General features: G+C 42.2%; 1 pseudogene; it reads left to right on the top strand.

Moving 5' to 3' along the window:
• Nucleotides 1-9461: 9461 nt before the first annotated feature.
• LOC114514034 lies at nt 9462-15464 on the top strand (annotated as a pseudogene).
• Nucleotides 15465-23925: the final 8461 nt, after the last annotated feature.

The raw sequence follows: 23925 nt of genomic DNA, 5'->3' as shown, positions 1-23925 counted from the left end.
TGAATGAAAAGGAAAAAGAAAAAAGTTTCTAGCAAAAAATTACTCCTGCAGAAAGTAGAGAGGAGTAGCCTTTCTTCTCTACTCTCCTGCATATCTGATTTGATTTGCACAGTAGGGGTTGGAACAGGGGAAGAACTAAAACCAAAAAAGCTGGCATTCATGCTGCCTGTCACCTACCAGACCCAATAAGAAGAGACAGGGATTTAATTTTTATGGGCACTTTATTCAGATGGCCATCCATCAGAGAAGACAGTGGGTTTGTACCTTAACAGATCATCTTAAAATCCATTTTAAACCCCCTTTTATAAGAAGAAAAGTGTAGGCAAGGGGATTGGAATTCAGGGAAAGTCAATCAGATAAAAACCTGCAGCATTTTCTCATTTGTGTGGTGGGTGGTGGGTGTTTCACCCTGGAGTACAATGGCTCAGATACCATCTAGATTGCTTGCAATCATCCTGAGGCATAAAGGCAGAACTGCTTATGGTCTCCTGGAGTGAAGGTGGGTCACACCTTCAGTTCCTGAAACAATAGCTTTTTTAAAAAAAATATTTTATTTATTTTAGACAGAGGGGGGAGGGAAAGAGAGAGAGAGAGAAACATCAATGTGTGGTTGCCTCTTATGCACCCCCTACTGGGGACCTGACTTGGACCACAACCCAGGCATGTGCCCTGACTGGGAATCGAACCAGCAACCCTTTGGTTCACAGACTGTTGCTCAATCCACTGAGCCACACCAGCCAGGGCCAATAGCTTTTTACATACATTGATTACTAAGCTTATTAGCTATTACCTGAAACTAAAATTTTTCCAACATTTGAGTCCCCAATCAGAATCAGAAGGTTGGTGGCTTCAATGAAGTCAGTTTCTGGTGCAGAATTAAAACATGGGTCTATCAAATAACTCTTTCCAAATCCCTTAGCCCCCCACTTCAAGGGTTCCAGTATTGAAACATAAGTGGTTATTATCAAAAATCAGCAATAGGAAAAAGCATAGGATTTGAAGTCAGGATAGCTGGTTCTTGTACTCACTGGCTGTGATTTTTACCTCCTCTTTTCTGGGAAGCCCATTTTCTCTTTAGAAAAATGGGGTGATAGTGTAACAGGGTACAGGGTGAGGGGTGCCTGAGAAATGGGAGAAAACCCTCACAGCCCTTGGTTGGGGGATGGGGGAGAGAGGATGATAGGATTAAGATACTTTACATTACAATGACAACTTGGTAGCTAGTTTAATAGCTGTGCTACCACCTTTTGGCAAGCTGGGTGTGACTTTAAGGGTATATCCTGACTCCTGACTGTAGCCAGGGGAGGTAGTTCCCCCTGGGTCACTGAGTCACTCTTGCCCTGACTGGGGATGGCAGCTGAGAGAATGTAAACAGTACAGGAGAACTAGCAAATGTAGCTCATTGTGAGAGGAGTTGGCGATGAGGTTGCACAGGAGGCTCCAGGTCAAGATTAAAAACTAAGGGCAGGAAGCAATGAAAGCAGAACCATGCTGCTGGTAGTAAGATAGGAGCCATGCTGGCTGTAAGAGTTCATCCGCCATGGGCTAGTAAGAAAGCAGACGTGCTGCTTTGATTTTGCCTGCTGTAGCTGACTCTGAAGCCACCAAGGACTGAGTGCTTTGCAAGATGCTGACCTACTGCTATGCAAACCTGGACCCAATCTGGACACTTGGGACTTGTGCTCTTCCTGGACTTTATCATCATTCAGTGTAACACAGTACATGCTTTTCTGGACTATGACATGGAGGCTAATGACAATGTATCCCAGATTCTAAAGGGGAGAGCTGCTGTGTGAGGATGGTGAAAGTTTGGTACCTTCCAGAGGGACTGGACAGCGGTTTGTGCAGCCAGCTTAAGGAAGGATATGGAGAACTTTTAGGGCTTTTGGCTTATAGCCTTTTGGGAAGCAAGGGAAGTGCTGGGTCTTGTGGGAAAGAAGGGCTCAGGGTGAAGTGCTCCCGGCCCTGCTACAGTTGGAATATTGTAAATAAAAACCTGTTTCTTCCAGCATTAATTGTTGGGTCATACACCAGGGGGCCATGTGAACAGGCCCCTGTCTGCTCGGTTACAATCATACTGATGGCACTGAGCTGCTGAAAGTTGGAAATAACATATGTGAATGCACAATAAATAAAAGATGGTCCATGATGGATATGAAATTAAAGCATGGATACTAAATAAACTTGGGAAGCAGCTGTTGTTAATTTTAAATAAGTAACCAGTGAGTCTGTATCAATTGCTAGGCACTCTGGGGAAACAAAGGAGAAACATCAGTCCCAGCTCTGGCTGAAATGAACTCTTGGCATTCCATCAGAAAAGACACTAACAGAATTCTGGTCAAGGTAGAGGAGGCATGGGGCGGAAATGCTTCACTTCTTTGCACAACCAAAAGAAGAATAACAACCAGTTAAAAAAAAAAAAGAACAACCAGAACTGCCAGAAAAACATTTGTATGGAAGTCCAACAACCAAGGAATTAAAGAAACATTCATCTAGATGGTAGGAGAAGTAGAGATGGGCAGCCGAGGAGGAAAGGAAGAACTGATAGGGGACTTAAGAGTTGGAAAATTTTAGTTTAAGTAATAGCTAATAAGTTTAGTAATCAATGCATGTAAAAACTTTTGTTCCAGGAACTGAAGGTATGACCCACCCTGACTCCAGGAGACTATATGCAGTTCCACCTTTGTTCCTCAGGAGGACTGCAAGCAATTCAAGATGATATCTGAGCCATTGTACTCCAGGGTGAGGTGACCACTGCTCAGGACACAGGTAAAGGCCACCACCTGGGCACAACTTAAGACTACCACCCAGGGTGAGAATGCTGAAGTTGTGGGGGGTTTTTTAAATTCAATTAACCTCTCCCTGAATTCCAAACCCCTTACCTACACTTTTTTCTCCTTATAAAAAGGGCCATTTTAAAATGGAATTTAAGATGGTCTGTTAGGGTATGAACCTGCCATTTTCTAAGATCACCAGCCATCTGAATAAAGCACCCGTAAAGATTTGATTGCAGTCATTGCTTATCTGGTTCGGTAGTAACAGGCAGCGCAAAATCCAATGTCTTTTCCAGTTTCAGAACGACAGGGCAAGGCTGCTGGAAGACCAGGGCAGGCAAGGCTGCAGACCAGGGACTGCACGGGCAATCCCACTTTCATGTTCAGAGAAGCTGGGAGGAACAATGAAGGAGCGAGATAGACTGCAAAACCCAGGGTTTCAGTGCAGAAAACTAAAGACTCAAAACTCTAGGCTAGAGACTTCTGGTTGAGATGGAGACATAGATAGTCACTGTGCCTCCTTGCACAACCAAAGAAGGACAACAACAAATTTAAAAACAAAAAACAAGCAGAACTGACAGAAAATTGAACTGTACAAAAGTCTGACAACCAAAGAGGTAAAGAAGAAATATTCATCCAGATCAGTGGGAGTGGCAGAGATGGGCAGCCGGGCAGAGAGGACTCCCAGCAAGGTAGCAGCTGGAGGACCGAGCCAGGCAAGGCGGCAGCACACAGAGCAGGCAAGGCAGTGGCTTGTGGGCTGCACAGTCCCACATTTGCAGGCAGATAAACTGGGAGGAACAACTGGGGAGTGAGACAGACTACGCAACCCAAGGTTCCAGTGCATGGAAATAATGCTTCAAAGCCTCTGAATGAAAATACCTGTAGGTGTTCAAGCAGCAGTGGGAGAAATTTCCAGCCCCAACAGGAGAGTTCACTGGAGAGACCTACAGGATCCTTCAATGTACACAAACCTTCCCACCCAGAAATGAGCACCGAAGGGACCAATTTGCTTATGGATAGTGGTGGAAGTGACTGAAAACTGGCAGAGAGCAGAGCAAGTGGGCACTGTTCACTCTCAGACCCCTGCCCCACATGCAGCATCACAACACAGTGACATGGGTTGCCCTGCCATGGTGAACACCTAAGGCTCCCCCCCTTACTATGTAACAGGTGTGCCAAGACAAAAAAAAAAGGCCCAAATGAAAGAACAGATCAAAGCTCCAGAAAAAATACAACTAAGCAAAGAGACAGCCAACCTATTAGATGCATAGTTCAAAACACTGGTAATCAGGATGATCACAGAATTGGTTGAATATGGTCACAAATTAGATGAAAGAATGAAGGCTATGCTAAGTGAAATAAAGGAAAATGTACAGGGAACCAATAGTGATGGGAAGGAAACCGGGACTCAAATCAATGGTGTGGACCAGAAGGAAGAAAAAAAACATGCAACCAGAACAGAATGAAGAAACAAGAATTCAAGAAAAAAAAAATGAGGAGAGGCTTAGGAACCTCCAGAACATCTTTAAACATTCCAACATCTGAATCATAGGGGTGCCAGAAGGAGAAGAGGAAGAGCAAGAAACTGAAAACTTATTTGAAAAAATAATGAAGGGGAACTTCCCCAATCTGGCAAAGGAAGTAGACTTTCAGAAAGTCCAGGAACTTCAGAGAGTCCAAAAGAAGCTGTATCCAAGGAAGAATACACCAAGGCACATCATAATTACATTAGTCAAGATTAAAGAGAAGGAGAGAATCTTAAAAGCAGCAAGAGAAAAGGAGAGAGTTACCTACAAAGGAGTTCCCATAAGGCTATCAACTGTTTTCTCAAAAGAAACCTTGCAGGTAAGAGGGGGCTGGAAAGAAGTATTCCAAGTCGTGAAAGGCAAGGACCTCCATCCAAGATGACTCTATTCAGCAAAGCTTTCATTTAGACTGGAAGGGCAGGTAAAGTGCTTCCCAGATAAGATCAAGTTAAAGGAGTTCATTATCACCAAGCCTTTATTATATGAAATGTGAAAAGGACTTATCTAAGAAATAAAAGATCAAAAACTATGAAGAGTAAAATGAGAACTCACAACTATCAACAACTGAACCTAAAAAACAAAACAAAAAACTAAGCAAACAACCAGAATAGGAAGAGAATCACAGAAATGGAGATCACATGGAGGGTTATCAGTGGGGAGGGGGAGGGGGAGAAAATAGACAGCAAGGTTGTTAAGAATAGTATAGGAAATGGAGAAGCCAGAAACCAGCTTATATGTACAACCATGGACATGAACTGTGTGGGGTGGCTGGAGGGTGGGGGTGGTGGTGCAGGGAAGAAGGAGATAAAGGGGAGAAAAAAAATTGGGACAACTTTAATAGCATAATCAATAAAATATATTTAAAAATAGAACTTAAAAAGAAAAAACACTAGCAAAATGAAAAAATTAATTCTCATGAGCAGGTCCTGATTTTTTGGTCAGGAAACATCTTCCCTAAGCCTATAGTGACTGTCTCCACCGGCAGATGGCAGTGTTGTACAGATAAGGACACTGCCTAGGTCTATACCAGGTAGAGGAGGATAGCAGAACACTGAGCAATGAGGAGCAGGCACTGTCTCTATCAGACTTGTTCTTTCTGCTTAAGGAATTTACAACCTAACAAGGAATACCAAAACAGGCATAAAAAATGAAGAGGGAAATGTGTAAAAACTGCAGGACAACCCATAGCCAAGTGGAAGTTCCAATCAGGGCAAGAACTGTTTGAAGTCTTCATATAGTCTGGGACAAGGAAGTGGGGGCCATATTACAAGGGATTTAAAGCAAAAGTCAAAGCAGTGCATCCTTGATGCATCATCAGGGAATCCACTCAAGTTCTAGGCAAGGCAGTGACTGATGAAAATTATACTGTGGGAAAATAGTGCTAGGCCTGAAGCAATGACAGTGTGTGTGTGTGTCTTGGAGGTAAGAAAGGATGCAGGGAATGATGAGATGAGGGAAAGGTGCTTCAGGAGTGGTGAGGAGGTGCAGGTAGGAAGGGAAGTGATTGTTCTCACTGCCTGCACTGTCAGCCCCCTGGGAACATGATGCCATACACACAGTATGTATGTGCACTGCCCAGCTGGGAACTTTGTGTCCCAGTCCCCTTGCAGTAGCTGGATCCATGTAGGTGACTATGGGCCACCCAGAGTGAGCTGGCATAACTGCACATGGGGCCCTCCTAAGAGATCATCCTACTCTTCCCCTGTCCCCCTGCTGGGTAGTCACCCAGAGTGAGGCCATGGCAGAGCCTCCCTCACCTTGGTTTCAGGAGGAATGTGAGGAAATCCCCCCATTCCAGCCAATTTCTTGCCCTCCACCATTGGGTGTCACAGGAGAAATGAACTTCACTTGTGCTAAGCCACAGAAACTTTGGGGATTAGCAAAGAGAATAGCAAGGTTTAGATAAATCTGCTGAATTGATGTGAATTTAACCAAAGCCCAGGAGTTTTATATGTTCTTAGGTCTAGCTAACAGGGGCTACAGCTTCAGTCTTCCTGGGAGCTTCTCAGTCCACATATTTCTATTAAATATGAAGTGGGAAGCCTCCCAAGTCCCAACCACCACCATGGGATTGTCCAGGGGAGTGGGTTTGGCTTCATCAAATGATGTTTTATCATTTTCTTAAAGGCTGGTTTTTTACAAGACTGTTCTTTCCCAATTGCACTTTGAAGTATCTATAGGCCAAGGGCAAAGTCTTCTGAGATACTTCTTTACCAAGCGTTCTTTCATGATCCTAGTCACTCATGAATTCTAACCCTGAATGAACAGTGATGATTGAGCAAGACACTCCCATATAGAAAAAAGGTTCTTGGGAAGTTGTAGAAACAAGTAGAAACAATCTTTTTACCCCCATACACAAAAGGAATCAAGATTTCATGGCCCAGTAGGTCCCCCAAATGGTCCAGATTAATGAGAACTCAAAACACCATGTCCAGCCCTTTAGAGAAAATCATCCATGCTCATTCTTGTTAAGCCAACCTTCCTGCCTAGCCTTCTTCTCTCCAGCTTTTTACCCAGAATCAACAGAGTAGGAAAATCTTGTGGGGTGCTCCCCAAAGTAAGTGGTTCTTGCTGTAGTTCTCTGGCAGGGAAGGTCAGGAAGAAAGCATTGTAAACATAGAGGAACATAGAGGAACAGAAAAACGACAACAAATAAAAAACGAGGAGGAGTTTATAAATACCGGAAACAATCAAAGTAGATTAGTATCAGGCCTAATAAAAATCAGAAACTTTGGCTAATGGCACCAAACACAATTCTGGTTCAAAGTCAGCTCTTTATAAATACTAGTCCCCTGCATTCTATCTTCAGGCTTTCAGGTAAGATTTTGTGAGGTGAAGAGATACCAGAGATGATCTGGCAGAAATGTGTGTTCTCCTAAAACTTGATCAGAAGAATCCTGAAAGCCTTGGAGGTCATCTAATTACACCCTCCATTTGATAGATGAAGAAGCCAAGCCCCAGTGGAGGAAGGAACTTCCCAGAGCTATTGGTTTGTGAATTGGGGAGGGGAGCCTGGAGCCCTGATCTCTCAATTAGGCTTTCCAGAAGGACAAGGAGCAAGACCCAGGACAAGAAGGTGGGGTGGGCATGTAGGACAATGGATGAAGCCATCTTTGGAAGTAGGTACTCCTACATGTTGCTGTCTTCTCCTCCTTGAGCAAATACCTTCATTTCTCTGACCTCAACTTCCATTCTGTAAAAGTGGCATGTTAATATGGATAGTGCTGAGAAGTTGGGCGGATGAGTGGGAATACAAAGCACCTGTCACACTCTGGGCCACAATGATGGTTATGAGGAAGAGGAAAAAACAGAACAGCTGATAGATAGACACAGACACTGCCAAGCTGAGGAATCTGAACCACCAGTTGATACTACAAACGATTTTTAGAGCTCCAAGTCAATGTCAACGTGGGCTTGTCCTGGCTTTCTGTGAACATTCCAGTGTTCTGGTTCATCCACTGCTGTGGTGAAAGTCTTGAGCTGCTGGAGAAGGAAGATTTCTGTTATCCTTCAGGACTCTCCTGTATTTCCCCCTCCTTTGGAAGTAGAACTGTCAAGTTCAAGATTGTTATGCAAAGTAGGAAGAGAATCCAGTCAGCCTTTTAAGAGGTCCACACCCTTTGCCAGCTCCTCAGGCAGAAACAGGCCTTTTATATTATCAGCCAGGAGTGATTCAACCTCCCTCTGGGCATCTCCACCCACCTGGGCTTCAGCAATGCTCACCTGATGAGTTTCCTCCCTGGTGCAAGCAGATTCTGGCTTCTGTGGAAAGATAAGAAAGGTGGAGATAATGTCCTCATCTCAAAGCAAAACTGCTACAGCTAAAACATGAGCACTTGAGCTCTGACATCCTGTGGCCACACATGATGGGAGTCACTGTTTACTGCCCTGGTCAGTGGTGTCACATTTCTCCTCTTGGTTTCAGTCACTCCACTCAGCCCAGAGTACACAGAGCAGACACTGCAGGGAACACAAGGTGCCTGAGGGAACAGACCACACAGACCCAGACTTGGGGGAGGCTGAGCCCATTACCTGCCTCTCTGGGCACCTTCACGTTCATTCTGCACCATCAGCCCACAAGTGAGGTATTCATATCCTCATTTTACAGCCAAGGAGATGAGTTTTGGGGAAGCTGTCACCTACCATAGCCAGCAAGAAGCAGAGTGGGATATAGATCCAAACCCCTGGGTCCTCCTGGTTCTCCCACACTCATTCACCTTAAGTGACTCAGATGACATAAAAAAGAAAGGAGTCACAAAGGTGGACTCAAAACACAGGTGTTGGCAAGCTTGGAAATAGTTTGATTGCTATTCTTGGGGACAATGGCAAGAACACTTACGATTTATTGGTGGCAGTTACGATGATCCATGCACTAGATTCTAAGTATTTTCTGTGCAGAACCTCGTTTAATCCTTATTGTGCTCAGGTAAGTCAGATGTTACTGTCCTGGTCTTACATATGGGAAAACTGAAGTTTGGAAGACAATCAGCCCATGATCTCACAGCAAGATGGGTGACAGAGCTGGGACTGAAACCCAGGTGTGGAGAATTGCGCCGTTAAGAGGCACAAATGAGATCGTGGCCACTTAATTTGGAGGTTGGGATTCACAGACAATAAAAACCCCAAGTCAAAGGTGAATAACAGACCTAGGGAGGCCTAGGAGGAATGGAAAATCACCAGGAGGGAAAACTGCAAGGTGGGAAACTACTGGCCTGGGAAACTGCCTGCCCTCCCTACCCCGGACAAACAGATGCTCAACTAAGATTAGGGTCCAGGGTGGGCCTATCAGGCATAACAGGATGCTGCTCTAACCTCAGACTTGACAAGATATATCAAGAACACTGGTCAGCAGAAATGGCACCCAGCAACCAGCTCTAGCCAGTCAGACTCTGACACCCCAATCAATTACCCTTCGCTGGTTTTTGTGCTTAAAAAACCCTGCCCTAAGAGATGCCTTACTTTCTCTTGCCTCTTCCCTCCCCTGTCTCCACCTGCTCACTCACTGCTCTGCTCCCTAGCAGGACTCTGCCCTGAGAGCCCCTGGAGAAGCTCTGAGGTAGTCATCTCTTCTTTCCAGTCCCCTGCCTTCCACTCCCGGGTTGTCTTCTTCACTTTTGAAGCCATTGGCATCTTGACTTCCCTCTTGGGCTCTCTGAGAATGGTAGGAGTGAAGCTGGTAGGGAGCGACACAGATTTCCAGCAGAAGCTAAGTGGTGGGCTCCAGACTCGCTGTGGTCAAGTTTACCATGTGAGGGTGTGGACCATGTTTAAGTGTTGCCCCAGCATTCAGTACCATGGGTAATAAGCATCCTCAGGCAGTTTTCTTGAAAGTAGATGTACACCAGTGTCAGGGAACAGCTGCCACCAACAATATATCAGCAACACCTTTATTTTTGGTTTTTTTTTTTAAATAAAGTAAGAATTGATCAATATCAAGGAACAGATGCCATGGGATTAGAAGAAAAAAATCAAGCAGCACTTAGAAAATGACCTTAGAAGCAATGACAACAGAGATATTCCAAAAAACTATGTGGATTTAATGCCTTTTATTAACAAAGCTGGCTGTGAATGTCTTAATGAAAGTGATGAGCATAGATTTGACAACTGTTTACAAATAGACACAACTTTCTGGAATCTGATTGTGATGAACAGCTGCTTATTACTGTAGCATTCAATCAACCTATTAAGCTGTATTCAATGAAATTTCAAGGGCCCGATAATGGTCAGGGTTCTAAATACATAAAAATTTTTATCAATCTACCCCAATCTATGGATTTGGAAGAAGCAGAAAGAAGTGAACAAACTGAAGCTCTGGAACTAACAGAGGATGATATTAAAGAAGATAGCATTACTCCACTTCATTATGTTAAGTTTCAGAGCATTAACAGTGTAACTATATTTGTTCAATCAAATCAAGGAGAAGAAGAAACCACAAGAATTTCATATTTTGCCCTGGCTGGAGTAGCTCAGTGGATTGAATGTGGGCTGCGAACCAAAGGGTTGCTAGTTCAATTCCGAGTTGGGGCACATGCAGGCCAGGTCCCCAGTAGGGGCCATGTGAGAGACAACCACACACTGATGTTTCTCTCCCTTTCTTTCTCCCTCCCTTCCTCTCTCTCTAAATATAAATAAATAAAATATTTTTTAAAAAGAATTTCATATTTTACTTTCATTGGTACTCCAGTTCAAGCAACAAATATGAATGACTTCAGATGAGTAGTGAGCAAAAAAAAGAAAGTCACTAAGGTACAAAAGACACTGGAAGGCCACATGGCAATCAGACCCACAGCTTCTGGATGACTGCTTGGTTCTCACCAGAGACTGTCAAAATTCCATTCATTGCCATTACCAATAAATCATTGCTTTTGTTCCAAAGACAGCACTAGTTTCTCTCATCATTTTGTTACATATAATTGTGAATAAAAGTCACTACTTTTGCCACGTTTAATTTTTGTCCTTTTAAATAAGTATTTTCTCTTTCCATTCTTTTGAAAATTGGCCAACTTTTGATTTTAGAAGAAACTAAAGTGTCAAGTAGCATATTAAGCTAAAGCTTGTTTCTCTTTTTGGATGAGCCAAACTGATCTAGGGAATTAAGGAGTATGTGTGCCCTCACATGTTAACATGCAGAGCAAGTTCTGATCTGTGCATTGAAGCAGCTAACTATGTTCAAATGAGTAAAAACTCACATCTGCTGAACAGCAGTTGGGTGTGTGGGCTATAGAAATTTCTCAAATTATAAACTACCAGAAATGAAACAAGTGTAGTGAGATTTAACTGTTCTCACCTAAAACATGTAGTTAATGAAACCACAGATTTGAATTCCTTCTGGATGAACTTTAAAAATTGGAGTCAGCCATTTGCTTATGAAAAGAGGTGTGTTGAAATTTGACAGTAGAGAAAATACAGTACTCAGAATTCATGAAGCAACATGAATTAATAACCTTTATCAAGTATTTATTCTTTTAACTACCAAAATATGCAGTATATTCAGAGAACTTGATTTAAGGTTGAAAATGAATTGGCCAAATGTGTATGTTTAAAAGGTCTTTCATAAAAGGCTGGCAAAACAAAACATCTGTTCATTATTGCTTTTTTAAATCTTAAAACTGCAATCTATGAGGTATTGGTAAATTTAATGTTTTAATTATTTTTAAGGTTGAAATGTAATATTTTAATTTCTCTAAGTATTTTAAAAATTCAGTGTTTGAAAAGAGTATGTAAGACTGATAGTTTTAATTCAATTAATCAAATAGTACATTTGAGGGCATTTTTGTCTAGGAATATGGTAGAGATACCATTTTGCCTTTGGGAGACCAATGTATTTATACACATTTATGAATACAATCATGTGTCAGTTTTGTGTTAAATTTTGTCACTTTCTGAAACCCCAGTGTCACTAGATAATGTTTAGTTCCTCTGTACGTAAGCACATTAACTGGTCTGTGGTGATTTCTGTGTATCTTATGTATTTCATTTTTATGTTGCCTTGGGTCAAGTGAAGGCAGAAAGGCAAGAAATAAAAGTTTATAACACTAAAAAAAAAAACCCAACACACACACACACACACACCCCTGCCATAAGAACAAAAGAACGAGTCTTAACCTCCCTTGGTTGGCTTCACTTTCCCTTCTAATTCCCCACTAATAAACCATGCTCCTTGACTCGCTCTGTCCATCTGGTTTCTTGAGCAACTCCAATGTACCAGTGAATAGTTAAGCACTTTAAGTCAGAGCAAAGAGAAAAGCAAGAATCAAGAGCATACGTCACCAGAAAGAAAATCACCAACAGCCCAACACAGATGCTGGGGAATCCCAGAGACAGCATTCGGGGTCCAACTGGGAAAAATTCCAAGTGAAGGTCCTGTCCTTCCCTTGGGTGAGATTCCAAAGTCTCACTATGGGGGCTATGGTTAAATATGTTTTAGACAAAAGTGGCTACATTCTAAGGGCCTTGTGTGACTTGACTAAACAATTGGTCCCTCTGGGAGAAGGGCCAGTTCTCCTGGAAGGAACAGTTAAAAACCAAAGGTACTAGTCTCCCAGGGAGAAAGGCCAGTTTTTCCTGGGAGATAGCATGCCTATATTTTATTCTTCCAATGAAGGTCACAGCTGAGGCATAAACAGGGAGAATCCTCAAGGTCCCTTTAACCAGTGAAGAATGTGGAAGTGTTCCAGCCAAGATGGAGGCATAGAGAAACACACTGCAACTCCTTGCACAACCAAAAGAAGGACAACAACAATTTAAAAACAAAAAAAACAATCAGAATTGACAGAAAATCGAACTGTATAGAAGTCCAACAACAAAAGAGTTAAAAAAGACACATTCATCCAGAGTGGTAGGAGGAGCAGAGTCAGGCAGCCAGGGCAGAGAGGACTCGCAGCAAGTCTGCAGTGGACTCAGCGAGGTGGCAGTTGGTAGAGCAGGCAGACCCACATTCACACACAGATAAACCGAAAGAAACAACGGGGGAGTGGGACAGACCACACAACCCAGGGTCCCAGCATGGGGAAATAAAGCCTCAAACCATGGATTGAAAACACCTGTGGGAGTTGAGGCAGAAGTGGGAGAAACTCCCAGCCCCACAGGAGAGTTTGTTGGAGAGACCCACAGGGTCCTAGAACATACACAAATGCACCTACACCGGAATGAGCACCAGAAGGGATGAATTTGCATGTGGATAGTGGTGGAAATGACTGAAATCCTGCAGAGAGCTGATCCCTCTTGGACCCCTTCCCCATATACAGCATCACAACGCAGTGACGTGGGTTGCCCTGCCATGGTGAACACCTAAGGTTCTGCGCCTTACTATGTAACAGGGGCATCAAGACAAAAAAAAAAAAAAATGGCCCAAATGAAAGAACAGATCAAAGCTCCAGAAAAAATACAGCTAAGCAATGAAGAGATAGCCAACCTATCAGATGCACAGTTCAAAACACTGGTAATCAGGATGATCACAGAACTGGCTGAATTTGGTCACAAATTACAAGGAAAAATGAAGGCTATGCTAAGTGAAATAAAGGAAAATGTACAGGGAACCAATAGTGATGGGAAGGAAACTGGGACTCAAATCAATGATGTGGACCAGAAGGAAGAAAAAAACATGCAACCAGAACAGAATGAAGAAACAAGAATTCAAAAAAAAAAAATGAGGAGAGGCTTAGGAACCTCCAGGACATCTTTAAACATTCCAACATCTGAATTATAGGGGTACCAGAAAGAGAAAAGGAAGAGCAACAACCAGAAAAGTTATCTGAACAAATAATAAAGCAAATTTCCCCAATCTGGCAAAGGAAATAAATTTCCAGGAATTCAGGAAGCTCAGAGAGTCCCAAAGAAGTGGGACCCAAGGAGAAACACACCAAGGCACATCATAATTAAGTTACCCAAGATTAAAATTAAGGAGAGAATCCTAGAAGCAGAAAGAGAAAAGGAGGCAATTATCTACAAAGGAGTTCCCATAAGACCGTCAGCTCATTTCTGAAAAGAGACCTTACAGGCAAGAAGGGGCTGGAAAGAACTATTCCAAATCATGAAAGGCAAGGATCTACATCCAAGATTGCTCTATCCAGCAAAGCTTTCATTTAGACTGGAAGGGCAGGTAAAGTGCTTCCCAGATAAGATCAAGTTAAAGGAGTTCATCATCACCAAGCCCTTATTATATGAAATGTTAAAGGTATTTATCTAAGAAAAAGAAGATAAAAAATATGTACAGTAAAATGACAGCAAACTTCCAATTATTAACAACCACACTTAAAACAAAAACAAAAACAAACTAAGCAAACAACTGGAACAGTAACAGAACCACAGAAATGGAGATCATGTGGAGGGTTATCAACAGGGCAATGGGAGAGGGAGAGGGGGGAAAAGTTACAGAGAATAAGTAGCATAGATAGAAGGTAGAAAATAGACAGGGGGAGGGTAAGAAGTATGGGAAATGTAGAAGCCAAAGAACTTACAAGTATGACCCATGGACATGAACTGAAGTGGAGGAATGTGGGTGGGAGGGGGTATGCAGGGAGGAGGGGAGTGAAGGGGGGAAATGGGACAACTGTAATAGCATAATCAATAAAATATATTTAAAAAAGAATGTGGAAGCTTGTGTTCTGAACTGTGGGTATGGAGCAGTTGAGTAGGGGGTAAGCTCACACTCCTGAAAGCATGGGTTTAGATATGCCAGTGTATACAGCATAGTGTGACACAGACACAGTCATTATCACCAGCAGAGCAGCCTATTAGTCCAATCACCATTAATTAGCAGAAACAACCATGCCTACTGACAACTTACCCAATTCTATCAGTGATTGTTTCTCTTTCTGGCAATAGGTTTAAATTGCCTGAAATTCTTCAGATTGCTAAAATAGAACAACTTTTTCTAATGCAAGGCTGATCTTTAAACAGAAGGAAGTATGGGGCAGGGAGGCAAAGGGTAATTGCCAAGTGCCATAAACTAGAGAGAACTGAACACTGGCACCATGAGTGTTTGAGTGATGCTCTGAGACAAGTGTGGTCCCAATCCCCTTCATCAGAAATAAGACTTTGAATCCTTACAAGGAGGGTAATTGGGACGGAGAACAAGCACAAATGCAATACGTAGTTCCCAAATCCCTCTGCACACAAACCGGTGAGTTAGGAAAACCTCACCCAGTGGCACTAGGTAAAAGTTCCCCCAGAAATTCAGAACTCCAGGACTTCTCTTCATCAAGGTGGAGTTTGAGTTTATATTACCCTAGTGTTACTGCAGAAACCAAAGTTAGGGGACTCCACCTCCTTTGCTCTTGTGGGCACCTTGCTCACAAGAGTGTTCAAGCAAGAGACAACAAGTATAGTAAAAATGAGACAGTAAGTTCATTTATGAAATACACTTGAGCATGAAGCTGCAAGTGGGCACCCAGCTGAGGCAGGAGATAGGAAGGAGGAAACTCTGGAGGTGCCCCACAGCTAAGATAAAGGACATTGATACAGGACAGAGGCCTTGTTCTAAGACCAGTTTTTTCAGCTTTCTGGAAAAGCACTGACTCATGGTGAATCATTAATGCACCTGCAGAGAAGAAGCTATGTGACCCCTGCTTCATTAAAAGCCATTACTGAGTTAACTCCACCTGCTATTAAACAGCAGCTTCACTCCTCTTTGGGAATGGCAGGATTCTCTAGGATTTAGAGCCCAACTTTGGCCTAATTGCCAAAACTCTGTATGAAGCTACTAAGGGGCCAGACACGGAACCCATTATATGGGAAAAGGAATGTGATCAGACTTTTAATAAAACCAAGCAAGCCCTAGTTGAGCACCTGGCCTTAGGCATCTCTAAGTTAAACAAGACTTTCTCTCTATACATTGTGGAGAGGCATGGAATAGCATTAGGGGTCTTGGTCCAACAACTGGGGAATGAATGTCAACTAGTTGCATATTTCTCTAAAACACTGGACACTATAGCAACTGGATAGCCTCCATGTCTAAAAGCAGTTGCAGCTACAGCCGTGCTAACCAAGGAAGTTAGCTAAGTTAACTCTCAGACAGAAGTTTGCTAAGTTAACTCTCAGACAGAAGTTAGAGGTCTTAACTCCACATGAGGTATAATGAGTATTAGAAATGAAAAGGCACCTCTGGCTTACAGGAAATGGAATGACCAAATACCAGGCCCTTCTTTTGGACAATCCAGAAGTAACTGTAAAGACTTGTAATACCTTAAATCCAGCCTTTTTAATGCCTACAGAATCACCCCCAGATTTGACCCATTCCTGCTCAGAGATTATTAATCTTACTCCAGCGGGACTGACTTGCTAGACCCACTCTTAGAAAACCCTGATGACAAATGGTTCACTGATGGGAGCAGAACCCTCCTTGTGCTTCCATATGGCCCGCTGGAATTAGAGTCATTTAATTACTCCAATATCTCTCTTAAACTCAACAGTACTATAGGATCCACCCCATGTTATAATAATACTCATACCAGGACCATTAACCCATTTGAAGCCCTGGCCTTTCTTTCAAGTTCCAGCTTTCTAGAGAATCTTTCTGAGAGAGAAATTTTCAAGCCTTCAAATTGGTCACAAATAGTATGCTACCTAAATTATGATTCTAGCTGCATTCTTAACAGTACACATTGTTGCTTTGACAAAAGTCATAATGCAGATACCAACAATATTTTGAAATATGTTAGTTGGAAATTGAACCAACCCCTTCAAGGGGTATCAGCAAAATTTCTACCACCTCCTACAGGAGAGGAAGATCAGGGAGATAATTTGGGACCCCTTAGGGACTGCCTTTCCCCCTTGCCATACACCCTCCTTAACAAATATAACTCCACCAATGCCACAGTCATCGCAGCACCCCTGGGGCCTCATCTGGTTATGTGGGACTCCCAGTAACTGGCTAGCAGATCATTCAGAACTTCAGGAAGCTATTGCTTATACACATCTCAGCAATGCTAAACATGGGGGTGACTAGAGCTTAGGGACCTTAGCACCTCAAGACCTCACTGTTATAAACATAACCCAGGGTCCTGGAAGTCTATCTCTTAGCAGAAAACAACAATAACAACAACAACAATAAGCTTTTGGTCTAGTAGTGACTGGAGCTGCTGCCAATATAGCTGCTGCAGCCCCCTGGGAAGGCTTTGTCTACTATGAGACTACCCTAAGGGAACTCACTAAGATTATAGAAGACAAAATACCATCAATATTGATCCAATAGCTGGACTATAAAGATCAGTAGATTCCCTGGCAAATGTAGTCATGGATAACCACCTCACCCTTGACTATCTTCTAACAGAACAGGGTGGGGTATGCACTGCTATCGGTAAAACCTGCTGCACCTGGAATAGTTGAAACTAACATAAGGAAAATTTATGAACAGGCAGAGTGGCTACATAAATATAATCAACAGAGCCAAGGAATTAGGGATACCCTAACCTCCTGGCTCCCTAGCTTAAAATGGCTACTACCCCTTTCAGGTCCCTTAATAACCTTGCTGCTCTTATTACTTTTAGGACCTTATTTGTTTCATTTACTTGTTAAATTTGTATCTTCTAGACTTAAGCAGTTCCACATCAGATTGGTGATGCTCCAGAGTTTCCAACCAATCCCTGAAAGAGATGTTGAAGCTGACCAATGAATAGCATCTGTGATGGCCTCAGGAGTTCCTCTTTGACCTCTAGATAGAATAGTGAGTTTCATGTTTCTTGATAGGCAGAGACTACTGCCCCATCTCAGCCAGAAGAAGTTACAGAAGAATGATCTGCATCCTTCAACAACCCCCAAAACATTTTTGAGAACCATGTTTCTCAGGGGGAAGTTGAGGCAGGAGATACTCAGGAAGACAAAGACCTTGTTCTGAGACCAGTCATTCCCGCTTTCTGGAAAAGCACTGAATGGTGGTGAATCATTAATGCACCTGCGCAGAAGATGCCACATGACCCCAGCTTCATTATAATAGCATTATAATAAATTAGCATTGTGGGACCCCCTTCCCTGGTGGCCGATCACAGAAAATCGTGGGAGACCACATGCATAGTAGCTTTAAAGTAATATAATTACTTATACATGTGCCATAAGACCTCATCAAAACTAGCCAGAAAATGTTCGCCCTGTAAGAATAGAATCCCTCCAGCCTCTGAGTTTAATCTCTGCTCAGAGTTAGCCTACTCCCATATTCTGTGAAGTATACTATCACTTAATTGCTTTCTCCCTCTCTGCTATGAACTCCCTGTGTGTTCATTTCAGTTCTTGGTCCATAATCACCAAGAACCTGGTTACATGTGCCCACCTGTGACAGCTAGCCTGATTATCCTGACTATTAGGATTTTGGGGGTATTATGCTTGAAGCCAGCTTCAGCTTCTAGGCTCCCTCTCCCCCTTCCCTCTTTAGTCCTTGGGATTAACATACAGTTCCAAAGGCTTTCTTTCCCAATAGAAGAAACAATTCATACAGAATTTCAAAGGCTCCCCTCCTCCTGTGCTATCATGGATTTTCTTGTGATTTCTGGAACACCTGGCAATCTAATTGGACCAGGCTCAGGGCTACTTAGTTAATGGGTGAGACATATCTCCTTCCCCACCCCCATCCCGCCTTGGTTTACTATCTATCCTGCCTAACACTAGCATCCCCAAGCCACAATATCATAAAAAAATTGGCTGCAAAAAGGGTCTGTAAGGACTTTCAAAATGAAGCCACAGGAGATTCTCATGAATGAAGTAAACCCTTATAAATTCAAGCTTGTATCAAACTGACAAAACACAGTGATCAAAAGTCCTCAAACAGAATGAGTGGCAAAATTCAAGCTATTAGTATTTGAGATGAAAACATGACCATATGAAAGAGAATGGAAAAGTATGCTGAACCCTGTAAAAATACAAAACAATGAATCAAATTTCTAAACAAGAGCAAGCTCCTATTTAAAAATAAAGGGGGCATGTGAAAGCTAGCAATAAATAATAGAAATAAATCCAGAAATAAAAAATACATAGTATTTTAATTGGAAGTTCCACAAAATAGTGAAATAACAATATACACAACTAAAGAGAGATTTGGTAGAATTGAAAGTTGCATCTGAGATAAATGAAGAGATCAGCCCTGTTCCCAGGAGTCAGAGACACGGAAACCAGCAGAAAATCCACCATACTAACAGGTGTTTCAGGAGAGAAAAGGCAAGGGGCCACACTCAAAGAGATGTGAACAGATAACTTTTTTATATATCTTCAGATTCAAGGAGTTGAAGTCCAAAATAGTAGGAATCAATAGAAATCTAAAGTTTTTAATGAGCCAAAAGGTGAAAAAAAGAGGAAGCCCCTTTTAAATGGCAACTTGGCATACTTTAAAATTGTCATCGACCACGTTATGGATCAGACATCTCTCCTTTGTCATGCACTACAGATGAACTTCCTTCCTGTCTTCCACCTGACATACTCAGAGAAGAGCAGAACTGGCAATGAATTGGGAATTTAAGTGGAGGGAAGCTTTCTGAAGGCAGATGGGATGGAAGAAGGGAGGTGGAAAAGATAGGTGGGAAAGTGAAGCCTACAGGAGGGAAGATATTAGAGAAAAGAGTGAAGCTTTTCTGACTCCAGGGAGCTGCTGAGGCTGGTGTAAGGAAAGAATGACACCATGTATCAGGCAGGGACAGACTAGGGAAAAAGAGCATGGTTTAGTGATTATCAAATCTTATTACAGGGGAAGTGGCTTTCCTCTGTGCCATGCTCATATGTTTCTATTAGGGTTATTAATGGTCTTTATTCCTACCTTTCCATAAGCAGAGGCTGGATGATTGCCCCACTTTCACTTTGCATCCCATTTCACATTGGAGAAAGTGTAGCTGTTTTCATCAAGTTTTTTTTTTACCCAAATCAACCAGGATGATTTTCTGTGGGAACATGTCAGCACAACTATTTGTCATAGTTATGTCATTTCTCGCCCTGGCTGGTGTGGCTCAGTGGATTGAGAACTGAACTGAGGACCAGCCAAAAGTTATATCATTTGTCCTACTTGGCCCATGAACACAGGGTTATTCTCACATTCAAATTTATCCACATAGTACCAATATTTTTGCCCTGCCCACCACAAAGTTTGCCAATTTTAGAACAACTCTTTTGTTAAGAAGTGGTTTGCACTGAAAAGTAATAAAGATTCATATTTCTGGAATAAACTATTAGGAAGTTATACTTAAATTTGTCCTAGTTATTAACTCAGAGGAATATAGACATATTTTAGAGCTGAAAAGGATCTTGGTCATAATTGTTACATAATCACTCAACTGGTGCACACTTTTTAAATCCTTTTTATAAGTTTTTTTTGAAGGGTTTATTTATTTTTAGAGATAGAGGAAGGGAGGGAGAAAGAGAGGGAGAGAAATATCACTGTGTGGTTGCCTCTCACACACCCCCTACTGGGGACCTAGCCCATAACCCAGGCATGTGCCCTGACTGGGAATCAAACCAGTGACCCTTTGGTTCATAGGCTGGTGCTCAAGCCACTGGGCCACACCAGCCAGGGCTTTAAATCCTTTTTAAAAGATCTCCTAGAACAGATCATCAGTAATGGCTTAAATAGCCCTTTTGACATTTTCAAATATCAAATGCTTCCCTTGTCTGATTGTGGATTCACTGTAATGAAAATCAGGAATTCAACAAAATATATCAAAGAAATATTCTCCTCACTCTAGGCTTTGATTTTATATGTTCTATTCCAATATTGACTTTTGCTCATTTAACAAAGGTAATAAGTGTATATTTCAAAGTACCTTAGCTTTGTTCCTAATGTAAAAACACACAATAAGACGATAAGCATGCCATTGTTCTTGTTCTTTAATCATGTCTAAATGACTGCATATACATGTCTTTCCTTTCATATCACAAGGATTTCAGTTTGACAAAGCAAGACAAAACATTTCTTTCTGAAATCAAATAACAAATTCTTGAGCTCACTCTCGTATATACAGGAACTACTGCCATTTGATCCACAAATCTCTTCAGATGTACATATCACTAATAATGCCTTTTATGTAACTCATATTAAAGTATGTTTAATAGAGACTTCTATTCTATAAAAGACACAATAATAGCCACCTTGACAAGTGCTTACTACACATCACAACCTGTGCCAATACATTCCTGGGAGGTATGTTGGCCCCATGCTACAGGTGAGGAAATTAAGGTTGTGGGAGGGTCACCAGGGCATGTGGCTGGAAACCCCTACTCCACACCACCTCTTCATAAAGCATGCAAAATATTGTTCCAATTTCTGTATCTCAATCATTCAGGTCTAGAAAAGGTTAGCATACAGCAAAATAGAAAGAACTACAAAGTACTGAGATGAGGAACATGCATGAGATATTTCTGTCTAGTGAGCAGAGTCTCTTGGGCATTTCCCCCACACACCTGAGTTCTGCATGGGTCTACAGAATTGAGCCAAGAGGGGAAATGTTGACCTGGCAGCATCAGAACATGCAGGAAGAAGGTTTGGAAGACTGGAGACTACTATTGCTTAAGTCAAGCCTAAGAGCCAGGAAGCATGGCAGCACCTATGGGGAAATCCACTAATCCTATTCTGCTTCCTCAACAAAGGATAATTGCGCAGTTATTAAACAAACTCAAAGGCTGGGCCTCCAGGTACAGGATTTCTACACAATTTTCCCCCTTGCAAGGATCATTGCACAGCAACCTGGGTCAAGTCAGATGTCAAGATAAGCTGGTATGAATAGTTTTCTACTCACCGGCCATTCCTTAGGTTTGAAGCTCTTTTTATAAAACTTGAGAGTAGAGCAATGCACAAAAGAGTCTTTTCTGCAGTGCATTTAAGTGGGTGAGACTGGGGAGGAAAAATACTGTTGGTAAATAATTATTCTGAAACACTATGCAAATGTCTCACCTCCTGAGCCCTGAAGTGGGATGGAATGGGGAAGCAACATGAATGTGAGCGTCATCTCTAGGTGAGGTGATGAAAGAGGTCTGACAGTGAGAGGAAGGTAGGGGTTCCTGACAAATGCCTCTGTGGTTTGTGCTGACGTTTGTATCTGGGGTGGGTGTGGGTGTGCCCAAGAGTAGGTTCTAGGAAGCATACCTCTGTGGGTTGTTTGTCAAGGTGGACTCTCCCTGTGCCTAAACTAGCAAGTTCTAATAAAGCAGCTTTGATCAACTCTTAGGGTAGCAAATACTCCAGTTGGCCTTTTTGCAAATTCATGCCTTTGGCCACCAGAGGTCTGGGAAGTGGAAAATGGACAGCTGGATCCCCACAGCTCTCAATAGGTGGGACTCACTGCTGACATGGCACACTAGTTCCACCTCATGGGGTTGATTGGCACTGCTTTTGTGAGGCTACTTGTTTACGAGCAGTCCTGAGTACCACCCCATAGCCCCACAGCTGCACCTTCCACCAACCGACGGAGGCCATTACCTCTGATGTTCAACTCCCAGGCTCCCCCAGACTAGTCCTGGTGCCCTGGCATTCTTCCTTCTTAAGATGGACAGCAGGCTTCCTTCTAAACATTTATTCAGCCCAAACAATAAGAACAGTTTCAGATCCCTTGAGACTGTCATTATGCAAATTCTGCTATCTTTCCTCCCAGTGTACAATGGGAGGGACAACGTGTTTGGGTTTGTTCCAGGTCCTCCAACTCAGTCAAGTAGAGATGTTCAGACAGACCTTTCCACTCATGCTTTTCTTGTGCTCACTAGCCTTGTTTCTACATCCTTAAAACAAAATTTAAAACACAGGCCTGCTTACCCAAGAGAATTGTGTCAAACAACAATGGGGTTTGAGATGCTCTGAGCTGAGCGTAAAGAATTCTGCCCCTCAAATAACTGTTGGATGGGTTCGAAGGTGACAGGTTTAATACTTCCAACAAACTCACACCCTCCCAGACATATTTCCTTTTTAAAACACTTATTATGATATAGTTAATGAGTGGCTTACAAAGTTTCTGTGGAGAACCTGATTGTAGAGGACACTGATGATGCAAGCTGGGGAGAAAAAATATTTACAGATTAAAATCGGCTCTTTCATGCTGACAGCACAGAACGCTAGAATTGGGCCAAATAAGAGTTCAACAGATTATAAGCCCCTACTAAAAAATCCACCCTCCCCATAGGCACTATGGTAATGGGCTTCTATTTAAGCTAAAACATAGCTCCTGAATTTACAAACAGAATATTTATTCTGAAGCCTGTAGTTCAGAATCTAAAGCATATATTACAGCTCAAAATAACAGCATTATAGACACTTAGCTTAACAAAGGTTTAAGAAAAGTAGAGAATGATTTCACTTTTGTTAGCAAACTAGGAGCCAGGGAACTATTCTTTCCATCATCCTTCCTAATACTAAATGACCAGTAAAGATATTAACAGCACTAAAGTCCATGGAACACACTTTGGTAAATGCTGCTGCAGAACAATTGCTTCATCTACCTGGAACCTATAACCTGATTTCTTTGCCTTTTGTTTGGGCTTCCAGATCTTTAAGTGGACAGAACTAAAGAACCCTATATTTATTTTAAATTTTGAATAAGTCGTTTATTAGAGGCAACTCTTTGTTCTTTCTGATATTTATAAAGATGTTTTCTCTTTGCAAAATTAATGCATGCCTCTTGTAGAAAAGTTGGAAATTTTAAAAAATACAATAAAGAAGAAAATATAGCCATGGCTGGCATAGCTCAGTGCATTGAGTGCGGGCTGCGACCCAGGCATCACAGGTTCGATTCCCAGTCAGGGCACATGCCTAGGTTGCAGGCCATGACCCCCAGCAACCGCACATTGATGTGTGTCTCTCTCTCTCTCTTTCTCCCCCTTCCCTCTCTAAAAATAAATAAATAAAAATCTTTTTTTTTTTTTGCCAAGAACACTACAATTTATAAAAGTTTCATTCATACTGTTACCTATGCCTACTCATTCTTTTTTTTTAATATATTTTATTGATTATGCTATTACAGTTGTCCCATTTCCCCCTTCACTCCCCTCCCCTCTGTGCCCCCTCTCCCACCCACCTTCCCCCCCTTTAGTCCATGTCCATATGTAATACTTATGAGTTCTTTAGCTTCTACATTTCCCGTACTATTCTTGCCCTCCCCCTATCTATTTTCAACCTACATTCTATGCTACTTATTCTCTGTACCTTTTCCCCCTCTCTCCTCCTG

Source organism: Phyllostomus discolor, chromosome 2 (genome assembly GCF_004126475.2).
Source record: "Phyllostomus discolor isolate MPI-MPIP mPhyDis1 chromosome 2, mPhyDis1.pri.v3, whole genome shotgun sequence".
NCBI classification, from domain to species: Eukaryota; Metazoa; Chordata; class Mammalia; order Chiroptera; family Phyllostomidae; genus Phyllostomus; species Phyllostomus discolor.
Note: the sequence above shows the minus strand (reverse complement) of the source record. Positions and strands in the feature narration are given on the sequence as shown.